Source organism: Cupressus sempervirens, chromosome 2 (assembly GCF_028749045.1).
Source record: "Cupressus sempervirens isolate cs-2001-9-10 chromosome 2, ASM2874904v1, whole genome shotgun sequence".
NCBI classification, from domain to species: Eukaryota; Viridiplantae; Streptophyta; class Pinopsida; order Cupressales; family Cupressaceae; genus Cupressus; species Cupressus sempervirens.
Genome location: NC_143119.1, coordinates 571,984,569 through 571,998,468, shown reverse-complemented (window position 1 = coordinate 571,998,468; position 13,900 = coordinate 571,984,569). Strand labels below are relative to the sequence as shown.

Genomic DNA, 13,900 nt, shown 5'->3' with positions numbered 1-13,900 from the left:
TCAAGATCTTACCCACGAGGAGTCTAGTAGTTCCAGTGATGAGGAATTCAGTATAGGGGATGATTAGAGAGCACTTGAGATGATTCCATTATCATTATTGACATTTTTTCATTTTGTTGATTGTAATCACTTTGATATGGCTATGATACATTTTTATTATTTCATTGTTTCATGCTATTTGGCTCATTGTTATCATGAGTATCTTTATGATATATGATATTCATAGAATCATATTTGAACAATGAATTTTGAATCTTGCATCTTGAACTAAGCTAATTTGTTAAATGGTCATTAGTAACGGTTATGAAGTTTCAAGTTTCAAGTTTGAACTTATGGTTTGTGAATCACATTTCAAATTCTCTATTCAACTATATTTGATATGTTATATAATATATTGAAGTATCATTTCATAATTAGCATTTTCAGTCATATATATTATATATATACTATGAAACCCCCTCCCTCCACTCCCACCCCTCCACCCCCTACTCCCCCATAGCCACACCCATGTCATCCCCCTGCTATCCCCAAATTGAGGCCCTTTTTTCCTGCACTCAAAACTCATCCCTATGCCCCCTCACATCGCCGCACCTCTGTGCTAGGGTAACACTGGATATTATCAACTAAGATTAATGAAATAAACATATATGCTCTATTGAATTTTCCTAGTGCCTACACTTTATTGATCTCTTTGCGAAACTAGTGGTAGTGTTGGGCTTAGTTAGCTCAGTTCAATGCATTAAAGGTTTCCATTCTATTGAATTCGTCCAAGGCCCACACTCTATTGAGCTTCTGTCAGGCAAATTTCTCACCAGTTGCAATTTTGACCCTTCAACTTAGTTTTTCATAAAAATGATAAGATAACCAAGGAAAATGGATGAGAAAGAACTAAATACATAAGTGTGCAACATTTATTTTATGTCCTTTCCACAAGGGAGACAATTCATCTATCTTCTTCCTTCAGAAGAATCAAGGTTAGAAGATCAAAGCATAAAAAATGCTGCTCAGAATTGTGTTCAAGAATGTTTCTAAGAAGAGATGTAAGTGCACTATGGACATTATATGAAGATTCACACCTTAATAAGGTCCTACTAAACACCTCTATTCTAAATGCAGTGATATTGAAAACTTCATTTGAATTGATGTTCTTGCAAAGTCAAAATGTAACTAGACTTGAATAAATTCCATCAGAAAGAGTAATAGACTTAAACATTGATCGTAATAAGAGATGATAATGAAGCACAATTTCATAAAGACAAGACCATCATCATTGGTGAACTCAACCTTCATATAGGTAAAATTGAATATAACTTTCACTATAAAAAGAAAATTGCTAAATAGTAATAACATTCACCGACTTAGGCATTCCAATAGCTGGAACACTCATTACTAACAAATGTTGTATGCTTAAATGAGAAAACATAAAATGAGTAGGCATGCATATAAACAATAATAACTCATTTTAAGAGTAAAAGGCATTGGAAAACATGTTTAAACAAATGATGGAGCCGATTAACATTAAAATATGCAAAACTCCCATGTCTAGTAATAGATGTCATGGTGTAATTAACAATATTTGATTTGTAATGAATTCATATCCCTTAAAGTGGATGGTACATGAGAAACATCTGAACTAGATTGAAACATCATCGAGGGACTTAACTGCTAACATATCCATAATACAAGCTTGTTAGAGCTATAAATGGACTAAATTCCATATTTGTGTACGAAAATATTACCATTATAGTTATAAACATTTATAGATTCCAATATCATATGAGTTGTATAATTACATCCTTTATAAATGTACATTATTGACATGAAACAAATGTCCATAAGAATTAAATTCATTGGATAAAAATACGAATTCTTGTAGAACTAAGGCTTTAGCCTTCAAAGACAAATCAACATAAAAATATAATGTAAAATATATAATTGTGTAGGAGACAAGATCCCAAATAAACCTTGCACTAAAGAAAGTTTTATATTAATAAAGAAAAATCTCAAAAACAAAGATTTCTTAAGACTAAAATATCATGAATATAGTTGGAAGAATGCTAGGATGCTGATCTAGAAGCTATCTTCAACATTTAGCATCTTGCAATCCTCCAAGGGACACCATTATAGTTCAAATACCATTTGAAAAACTTATTTAGACCAGTCTTGAGGTCCATAGATGGTTTGTTTCCTAACTCTGCATGAGCAAGACTGACATTGGCATGGGTAAGTGGTACATCTCCATTTTCTTGCATTTTTATAAGATTCCTATTAGCATTTGCCTTCAATAAGCATGCAAGTATGTTTACCAGATCTAACATAGAAATAGGTGAAGTATTTCCCAAATTGTAAACTCTGAGTTGAGCAAGACTAGTTTTCTTGCCTCCACCTCACATACTATTCTCTAAAGTATCTAATGCAGCAACACATCCTTTGACAATTTCATCTATATATGTGAAATCCCAAGAAATATTAACATTATTAGGTGCTTAGAAGATAGGAATGGTCTTCCCTTTAAGAATATCCCTGGTGAAAAAATAAATAAGCCATGTTAGGTCTGGCCCAAGGTCCATACAAGTGAAAAACCTAAATCTAATTATAGAAAGGCCATATATATGATTATAAGTATGATAAATTTTCTCTCTAGTCTTTTTTGTAGCTACTTAAAGACTAGTAGGTTGATCAGTTCTATCATTTTCAGAGAATGAAACATTTGTGTTGAACCCATATGCAAAGCTAGAAGATGCCCATATAATTGCAATTCAAGGATTTATAGATTTGTATACCTTGATGACATTTACCAAACCAACAATTACATAGGAGCTTGGATTGCCCATCACATATCTGACCCCTTCTTATGCAACTATATGCATAACATAAGTGAATGGAACCACAACAAACAATTTCTTAAGAAAAGGTTGGTCATTGATGTCTCCTTCTACAACAAAAAGTCCCTATTTTTTTAAGTAAGCCGAGAAAGATATGAGTGAAACAAACACTTTCACCATAAAGTGAAATTCACAATGAAGGATTCCAAGACAATTTGCAACCTCTCTTACAGCCACCAAATCTGGTGAGCCCTATTTTTATTTTAAGAGGTAAAGAGGATTAGTAGAATCAAGGTTAAATAAAGGAAAATCAAACAAAAATTGAAGGGGAGGAAAGTGATTGACCTCTAATCTAACACATAAAGAGTGTGATTGTGTCCCCCCAAAGTTTCATGCATTAGTACCTACCAAATGATGAGCAACAACTGCAGTGACGAACAAGGAGTCCAAACCCCCTAATCAGTTCCATTTTCATGGCAAGGTTCCTTATTAATTTTATTTATGTGAGTTAGAAAGATTGGGTGTACATCAGAATCAACAATATTAAAGTGTGATATAGGGTTGTAGATTATGAATATTAATGCAAGACTACATCAACAAAAATTGATTGCTCTAGAGGGATTCCACATATATGTTTAAACAAGTACCACATAGTGGTTAGTATTTGCCTATAGTTCTATATTTAATATAATTTAATAAAATATAACTAATATATATTGATAAAAAATATTATTATTATGCATAAATACATTGATATAAAAGGCAATACAATCTATTTTAAGAATTTGAAAAAGAAGAGATTAACAAAATAAATTCAACACCCATGATTTGTCTATAGTTCCATACTTAATATAATTTAATTAAATATAAAATAAATTAATAAAAATGTAATAAAATTTTACAAATTAATAATCTAAATTAAAATAATTGTTTACATATTGATTTTAGTAAATTAATTATATTTTATGAAAACTAATTTAAATAAAACTTGTGTATTTAGAATTATATAGTATGTGGATAATACTATATTAAAAAGATTAAAATTTTGAAATTACATACTATACATATTTTTTATTTTTATTAAAGATGAAAATTAATAATATATAAAATATGGTTAATAATAACGTGGTTTTACTTTTTAAATTATATACTTTAATAAAATGTAAAAGAGAGCAAGGTGATTGGTTAAGAGGAGATATTTAGGTATAGTGATAATTATTTAAGCTTATGTAATTAAGTAGTTTACATGATAACTTATATTTATACATTAGTCTTCAAGATAGGACACAAAGATAAATAAGAATATGAAATGAATAGTCATGACAGTTGGACTTCACATCCAACAATCTCCCACTTGAAGTTCAACTCATACTGCAACCTCAGATATGAATAATCTCCCACTTAAACTTTGTTTTTCCTTACCAAATTCCTTGATAAGATCTTGCCAATAGATAATCATCACAACCGGATTAGCAACCGCAACTAGTTTTTAATCAAATCCAACCAACTATAAAATGTCAGTAGACTTATGTTGAAATATCCAACTCATACAACAATGCAAAAAAAATTGACTCAATCTACCAATCAACACATTAAAGTTGTGGCATTAACTTGAGTTAATTTGCAAAACTACAACCAACCTGTTGCAAAATATTATGACCTCTTCCAAGTCCTCTCTTGGGAGGAACACCCATGTAAATCATAACTCATCCTTCTACCAATACCACCAAGTGCTCAGTAGTGTCAAGCATGATCTCCTTTACCTCCCCATATGAGAGCATTTACAACACCCAACCACCATAGATGAAAACCACTATAAACAAGAAGACCAAACTCCCAACATTTCAACACTAGGAACTATACTAAACTCTCTCCTAAACTCAAATGCACAAGGAGATAATCTGTCGAGTAGACCAAGTGTAGGGAATGAGAATGATCCTCCAGGATACACCAAGTCACAATGACTCTTCACTAAGAACAATATCCACTAGGTCCATAATGAACTTGCGCCCATCTATAGATGTAGGCTCCTCAAACTTCATGCTAAAACCTTTAAAAGAAATTGTCTCAACAAATGTTCTCTAATCCAAGAGAATTATAGCCTCACCCAAATCGCTATCATCAATCCATACCAAGATTTAAAACCGAAGGCACATAATTATAAAGCTCTCCAACCCAATGATGAATATACTCAATACCACTGCCAAAAGCTCCCACTACACATTTGCAATCCAGGGACACAACATGACAATATAATCTAACATCTCCACAAAGGAAGACCACATGCTCTAAAGAGAACAACTTGTGAGGAGAACTTTCTCATGCCAATGCTCTAATTTAGAATCAAGAGCCCAACATGGCACAAATAAAAGCATCATGACAATAGAACTCTTACTATCCACTAAAAGCTTCCACTACAGTATGATAGTTAACTCTTCATAGTATTAAAAAATTCAGAAAACCATATCAAACGTTATAGTGAACAACTAAAATTTCTCCAAAATGAGCCAAACCAAACAACATTATTTTCAATTAATTATCTTGATCAAACTGGACCAGGAAAGATAATATAGCCCAAAAAAACTACCTCTCTCTCCCCTCATTAGGATTAGAAAAATGCCAGTACACTACCATAAAAATATAACAGTCCTCTGCAGTTGCAGCTACCTTGAATAATTACCACACCAGCTAGCATTTGAGGGCTTAATCTTGAAATTCATTATTATACAGGTTTGTTAGTCCAATCCATGATCCTCCACCTCCAAGATTCTTAATCTTTTTACACAGGGAGACCATGTCCAAGAGCAAGAGTATAGTGAAATCTTCATACACCTATCGATATCCAATACTGATGATGATGTGAATTGGTTATTATCCTTGACCATCTCTTCCAATATAGTGCAACGATGGTAACTTTTCTCACCAGTGGTAACAAATTCATCTCCACGGCAACATCTCTTACACTTTTTCTGAAATTTCACATAGACTTGACTTGGCGTCAATCCCTTTCAGCTCGCATTCTTCTAAATCCCGACTTAAAAATATTTGGCCTTTAAAGAATGCCCCAATCCTCTGGGCACCTATCCACACCAGGCTGGCTTCTTTGTGTGCTTTATGCACAAACACTCATGTCTTCAATGACTCCTTCACAACTTTAATCAATCGCTTCTAGCTATATGCAAGATTTTTATTTACTTATTGAGCAACTTTTGTGTGCACTAATATATCCTTTCAAAAGATTTCTTTTCAGGCATCCGGTCTCTAACACATGTATCTTTCCTCTCTTGATAGCGATGCACACTGGCATCCGGTCTCTAACACAAGAGAAAAGATTTATCATGGTTCATTACAACTATGGCTACGTTCTACGTCCACACCAAGAGTAGAGCAAACCATTCATTCATACATTGCAGCTTACATACATAGGGCTTTGCCCTTATATTTATACATTAGTCTTCAAATGAAAACAAAGATAAATAAGAAGAATTTGAAATGAACAGTCATGATAATTAGACTTCACATCCAACAGATGGGTTCATATGCCATTTTTACTAATTTCAATTTCTTTTTTCTCTTCGAAAGATACAATGGATGGAACAAGAGCATGGTTGTCCTTGGCTTCTACCAGAAAGTATGATATATACTTACTCTAGAATTAATGTTGATATGGTGCAATCTGGAAGGTATTTTCAAATATTAAGGTAGACCAATGTTTCATAAAATTTCATTACTGATTGATCTGTTCTAATATGTTTTGAAGTTATTTTTGGAAAAATGATCAAATGTTTACCGATTAATGAAAGTACAAAATGAATTGAGATGTGGGAGCTTGAAGTGGTAGCTGGTCATTGAATTTGAAAGAAACTTTTAGATTTGACTATAATTTTTTAAATATTTTTCTATATTATAGTAGGTCAATGTTTCACGAAATTTGTTTGTTTTAATTGATTTAATCAAAATATATTTGAATTGAATCTTTGTAAGTTATTTTTAAAAAAACGAATAGGTCTATGATTTATTCTTGATAGAAGACTAACACTTACCACACTTGTTACTTTGGCCTGCTTGACATTCCAATATTGTTCTTTACCTACTTTATACTAGTACTACTAATATGTGAGTAGTACTGTAATGCATATATCAATGGTTTATGCTAGCATTCCCCATATATACCACTTCTCTATCAATGCAACTCTAGTTTTATTTTCAAAAATATTAATGATAGTACTAGAAATTTAGAACAATATTTATTTGCATACTAGGAACATTGTGATCATAGATTCTTTCTAGGTTTTGGATTAGTACAAAGATTTTTCCTTTGTTTGTCATGTTTTTAAGGTAGATATGCTTTTGTGGAGTTTCAAGATGACTTTTATATGAGATCATTTCAGATGCATGCTATGGATTGAGATTGAGAACCTAATGGCATGCCATGGAAAATGTAGAGCATCACCTTAAATGATTTCTACATTTTTGTGGTTCAAATGCAATTGGAGTGCCAACCAGGATGGCTTCCATAAAATTGCCTTTAAGACTCTCCCTCTACAACCATGCTACTTTCTTTGGAATGCATGTGGCTTCTACACCCTTGGATCTAATGCGCTATCAGCTAGAAGTTGCATCAGGCTAGGTAAAACAATTTTGTTGATTTAACTTTAGTGTTTAATATGCTTTTCTATAACTAGATTCAATGAAGTGTAAATTATATTGTTTTATATGGGTGAAAAAAATTATCAGCTAAATAAGAATTGTTGAATTGTAAAGGTTGTGTTGCACACTAATAAAGTTCTTTTATATGGAGGTGACACAACTTTTTTATGATCGGTGCTCCCCTTAAAATCATAAAATCATAACATAAACAAAGAAACAATAGTAAATGCGAGAATAAAATATGGACTTTTTATTTGCATCGCAAAAGTGGAATTACAAAATTCACAAGTACAAAATGCTAACCCACATAGGTGCCTTCACTACAATAATCTACAAGACAAAGCTGTGAACCACCACCCAAAGCTATTCTAGACAATGTTCGAGCCCTTCTTAAATAGGTAATTTTATGCCACTTGGGAAGGTTCTAGACATTGAAACTTAATACCTAGGGCCGAAAGACCCTAATAATACATATAAAGTTGACCAAAGACATCTTTGACAATTATTTTAGATATTTTGAGCAACCCAACTTTGAAAGGCCACAACTCACAAACCATTGCTCCAATTGGCTATTATAACCACTTTTCAAAAATGCTAGATCATGATCTACAAGCTTGGAATAGTTTAGTGCCCTTTCATCAAGTTTTTAGGCCTCATCTAGGTATGAAGATTCTTTAGCAAAATTTTCCACCGAAAATCTGCAATAACTTATTTGATACTTAAGCTTGAGCAATGAGATTTTTATGGTAAGCTTATAACTCTAAAATGAACCTTTTTGTAGAAAATGAGAACATTCTAAGCTCATATGACAAATTGAGTAAAAATAGCAAGTTCCCATAAATAGTAACCACCCTATCTACTAGTCCTTATTAAAATAGAAAATACTAAAAATAAAATATTTTTGGTTGATGCAAGATTGCTCTTACACCTAGGATCCTCCTGCATCACTTTTAATCAGGGTAAGGTCTTATGTTTTGGAGAAGCTTGTAAAGCCTAAATTCTACAAGTACATTCAATACAACATCTCTCTTGATTCAACCAAGCTAATGAGAATTGGATCACAAGTAATGATTTAATTTATTTGTTAATTGTAAAGAAGACCAACTTTTTCTTGTTTTTACCATGTCTAGGCCACATATATCAATATACTTCTAGTAATTTATTTTCTAAGAAATTTATGATGAATTCTTCAAAAATTTGTACATGGTATTGTAGATATGTTCATTAAAATTACTTTCCAAATGATTGTATCTTCTCTCATTGGATCAACAAGAAGACATGATAGAGTTTTTTTATATTCTAAGATTGAACAGAAAAATAATAACAGTATACCTACTAAATTGATATGTCTAATTCACTAGTTCTTTGAAACATAATTTGTACATGAAGATAATTAATCTATTATTTTGTTAAAACATTATTTGAGTTTTTTAGGCAGTGTCACATTTTGCATTGGTCTACTTTGATTTTTTCTTTTTGGCATTGTTCTAGCTTGTATTCTTAGAAATAAGCCATTACACAGGAATATAAACCTTTTGAGGTTTATAATTATATGTCATATAATTTTCTAGTCACAATATTCATATGCATTTCCTCAACATCTAGTACATTATCAATCAATTACATTCTATCTCAGTGTGGATACATTGGATTTTCTCTGAGAAATATTTTTGTTGGGGCAGACTAAGATTTGTCCTTGTTTAATGTAATCTCTCCCTTCTTGACCATAAAATCCTCTATACAAAAGGTACTTTCAATCATGTCATTAAATGCAAGGAAGACTTATTTTCTAAGATCATAATACAACTCATGTATAGGGTTGTTGACAAAGATGCCAATTTCTCATTTTCTTGCATGTAACTTCTTCCACTTTTGCAAGAAGGTAACAAAAGGGTCACCTAATTTTTGTTTAATATTGCATAGATCAAGCATTGTAACAAGATGATAGATGTTGTAGGAGTGTTGAACAAATCTTTGAATAAGTTCCTCAAAATACTTAAGTAGAGACATGATTTTTGTGAACCACTCCACAACTTGGCCATTTAAACTTCTAGGAAAGAGTCTCATAAGGTGTGTCATCATGTATACAGTCCATGCCTAAAGAGTAAAATTGTCCAACATGATTGTGTGGATCCCCATTACCATCATACTTGTTATACTTAGGAATCTCAACGTCTCTTGGGAAAGACGTCACATTTAATTGGTTGTAGCCATATTTCTTGTTGATCCAGCTGCTATTGTTGTCTTAACTAGTTAATGTAATTTATTTTATTACTTCTTGAAATTAAGGCATACAATTGAGCTCTACATATAAATGTTGTAGTGAATTTTTTTTGTAGTAACACAAAGACACTCCCCTCCCCATCCCCCAATGACATCACTATATTCGACCATCTCTATTGAGGATGGGCGATGATGTTGACTATTTGCCTTGGAATGTCAACAAGAATAATATTTTGTTTTTGAATCCTTTTTAATGAATTTTACAAATTCTAATGAGCTGAAATTTGAAATATTCTTTATAATTACATGTAAAAATGTCATCTTTTGAATTATCTTAAAAATTATATATTTTAGTAAAATTATGAAAAATTACAAAATCCTCAAATGATAATATTGTTTATCAAACAATAAAAAATATACAATTTAAATTGAATCCATAAAATGATGTCGATAATCATTGAAAAATAAAGTTCAAGCTTAAATTACAACTATTCTTCATGAGGATATATTTATGGGCAAAAAAATTTAACAAGTAGATTACAAATTAAATTTTTGAATTCTTTTATAAAAAGAATAAGAATGAAAATAAATAGGTATAATAAATATTATAGATGAATTTTCCTTGAGTATTAATTTGAGATTTTATTTTTATTTTGAATATTAGTATTATTGAGCATAATTATAATCCTATTTTGAATATCATTCAATACAATTACAATAATACTTGTAGTGGTTATTTGAAATCTAATCAATTAAGAATTAAGAGATTTTTTTCAAACAAGTCGAATTGTAATAGATTGGTTCTTACAAAATTACTAATCATAAAACATGGGTCAATAAATTTCACTCAAAAATTATTATTCATAGCTTAATTATTTTTAATTATATAAAGAAACTTTGTTTATTTTCAAAATATTATTTCGCTTTATAATTAATTACATTTATAAAAATAAATAAAGCTATAAATTTCTTTATAGAGATATATTATTAATTTTATAGATAAAATTACTCATTGAATTCAAAGTACTGAAGATATATGTAATAAATTCTAAGGATTTCAGAACTCTTTCTTTGCAATATTCCTTTAAAATGGAGACACCATCTCAATATTTCTTTCCATGGGGAATTTTTAAGCATATGGTTAAGGTGTGAGATTAGTATTAATGTGCTCCATAGTTTAGTGGCCAATTATGTTGAATATTATATTTATTTAATTATTTTATACTGTCGATCTTTGAACATTATTAACGTGCTCTCTATATTCACTACCTTGCAAGGTTGAGTACTATATGAGATTTTTGAATATAAGAGTAGCAAGATTAGGAAGAAAAGATTTTAATTACCATTTAATTTCTAGGCCTTTCTAGGAGTTCCTTGGCATAACTAACAAGATTCATTTAATAAATATATTGTGCTATCCTAGGTTTTTTTTGATATGTGCTATAATTGGTTGATTCTTTGTGATTCTAGACTCACTACTAGATAAAAGTTGTTGTTGATATTGCCAATATTTTAAGTGATATTTTAAGATAGAAAGGTCAACTCAAAAGCATATTGTACAAGGATGAGGACATAATATTGTTCCATGACAAATATTGGATGAATGTAATTATGTAATTTGACTTAACTTCACACATTATTTTCTAAAGTTTTATGACTTTGTTAAAATAACTAACATTATCATTTGTCCCTTTAAATTAGCTACTAATATAGTTGATTATGTAAATTATAGTATTTGATTCATATAATGGATTAATAATTTGTGTCACCAATTATTAGTTGATTAGGCTATTTACCAAGGGATTCTCCATCAGAAATTGTCATGTCCAAGTCACAAAACTTATGCCCAATGCCAGGAAATGACCTTCTATTAAATCCTCCTCCTCGTCTTCCTACTTGTTCTGCTCCAGTTCTTTGTGGCATGAAATAGCCTTTGTCATGTTTAAGTTGATCACACTAGTTGTAGAGGAGAGCCTTTGGTAGGTATGAAGTACCAATTATTGTCAAGCCAAAAAAAATTCAGCATTCTTTAGGGGTGCTAATGACCTTCAAAAGAGCACCCACACACTCTCTTCCTTGCTAGATGCCTATACATGGCAAAAATTAACCATCTCTTGTCAATGGCATAATGTTATCATAAAAATTGAGAACACACTAATTAAGACAATAAATTTTTTTTATCATGGTTCACCACAACTTATGCCTATGTCCACACTAAGAGCAGAGTTAATCATTTATTCATTCATTGCAACTTAGATACAGAGGGCTTTGCCCTTATATTTATACAATGTCTTCAACAAAAGACATAGAGTCAAATATAAAATAAATAGTCAAGGAAGATGAAATGAAGAGTTGGACTTCATAACCAACAATCTCCCACTTGAAGTTCAACTCATGCTACAACCTCATATCTAAACAACCTTCCACTTAAACTCTGCTTTCCCTTACCAAATCCCATGGTAAGAAATTTCCAATAGACAATAATCACATCTAGAATAGCAACCCATCTAATTTCTAATCACATCTAACCAACTATAAAACATTAGTAAATTTATGCTGAAATATTCAACTCATACAATAATGAGAAATGTCAACCAAAAATTGACTCAATCTACCAATAAACACATAAAAGGTGTGGCAATAACTTGAGTTTATCTATATACCGCAACCACCCTACTACAAAATATTATGACCTCTTCCAAATCCTCTCTTGGAAGGAACACCCATGTAAACCATAACTCATCCTTCTACTAATACCACCAATTGCTCAACTTGTCAAGTATGATCTCCTTTACCTCCCCATGTGAGAGCATTTACAACACCCAACCACCATGAATGAAATATCCTTGTAAACAAGAAGATCAAACTCAAAAAAATTCAAAACTAGGAACAATACTCCATCTCCTAAATGTACAAGGAGATAAATATTCTAAATAGACCAAGTGTGGTGAGTGAGAATCTCCTCAAGGATACACCAAGTCATAATGATTCTTCTCCAAGAACAATCTCCACTAGGTCCATAATGAAATTGTGTCCATCTATAGGTGTAGGCTCCTTGGACTTCATGCTAAAACCTCCAAAGAAAAACCATCTCAACAAATCTTATCTAAACCAAGAGAATTGTAGCCTCACCCAAGCCTCTTGGTTTTCAAGAGAACCTTCATGGTCAATATACCAATGTACTTGATACCAAGAGCACTATCAAGATCAATTGTCAAGACTTGCACTGCATGTCTGCATATCCTAGAAACACAACATGATAAATTGATCTCTACAAATCAAAATTCATGCTTCAATGAGAAAAACCTATCAAGAGAATTTTTTTCATACCGATGCTCTAATATAGAATCAAGAGCTCAGCATGGCACAATAACAAAAATCTCCAATTTGATGGAGGGAACCATATCATTATAACACTAAATTATTGCCAAAACTTCCACTATGGTGTGACGTCAAACTATTATGATATCAAAAAAAAAAGAAAAAAAAAGAAGAAGATACCAATCATCACACATGCAATAGTGATGCCTAAAGCTATGATTTCTCTATAATCGAGACAAGTAGATGAAAATTGACACCTCCCAATACAATTTTGAGAATTTCCCATATTTGTATTCTTATATAGGACTACCTTGAATATATTTCCTTTTCCACTCTAAAGATTTGATGCCTTTACCTCACTAATACATTCAAATAATATAGAGTCTGTCATGAAAATTCCTCTGTCTTCACTCTACAAAGCACCACCATAACCAAATTGCTCTTTGTATTTACATTTCAGTTCTTTGAGTCACATAGTTGGTACCCTCTTTTTGAGGTTTCCTTGCAACTTACTATACTTCTCCAACACTGGGGCCTTCCTGTATTGTGCACTAAACTAAGGATATGGGTGCTTCTCGGTTATCTATTTTGAAGGAAACGGTTTGACCCTAGAGGGAATTTTATTTTTCCAATTTCTTTGCATTCTCTCTAATTATCCTTAACATATCAGTAGCTATATTAAATGCAAAACCATCTACATCATACAAGCACTCTAATACGTCCTTATGCTTGGGACAAGAAATATCGAAGAGGCTTATTTCTAATGTTTTTAATAAAACTCATATGGTCATATCACAACAACAAATCATTGTCTCCTTTTGAGTCTATTTACATTCTTTGACTCTCTAATCAAAGATGCCATCGCATCCAATCCACAAGGA

The 13,900-nt window shown here is 31.6% G+C and overlaps 1 pseudogene; it reads right to left on the bottom strand.

The window, feature by feature from the left end:
* Positions 1 to 2,090: 2,090 nt before the first annotated feature.
* Positions 2,091 to 3,005, bottom strand: LOC149574723 (UDP-glucuronate 4-epimerase 2 pseudogene; annotated as a pseudogene).
* Positions 3,006 to 13,900: the final 10,895 nt, after the last annotated feature.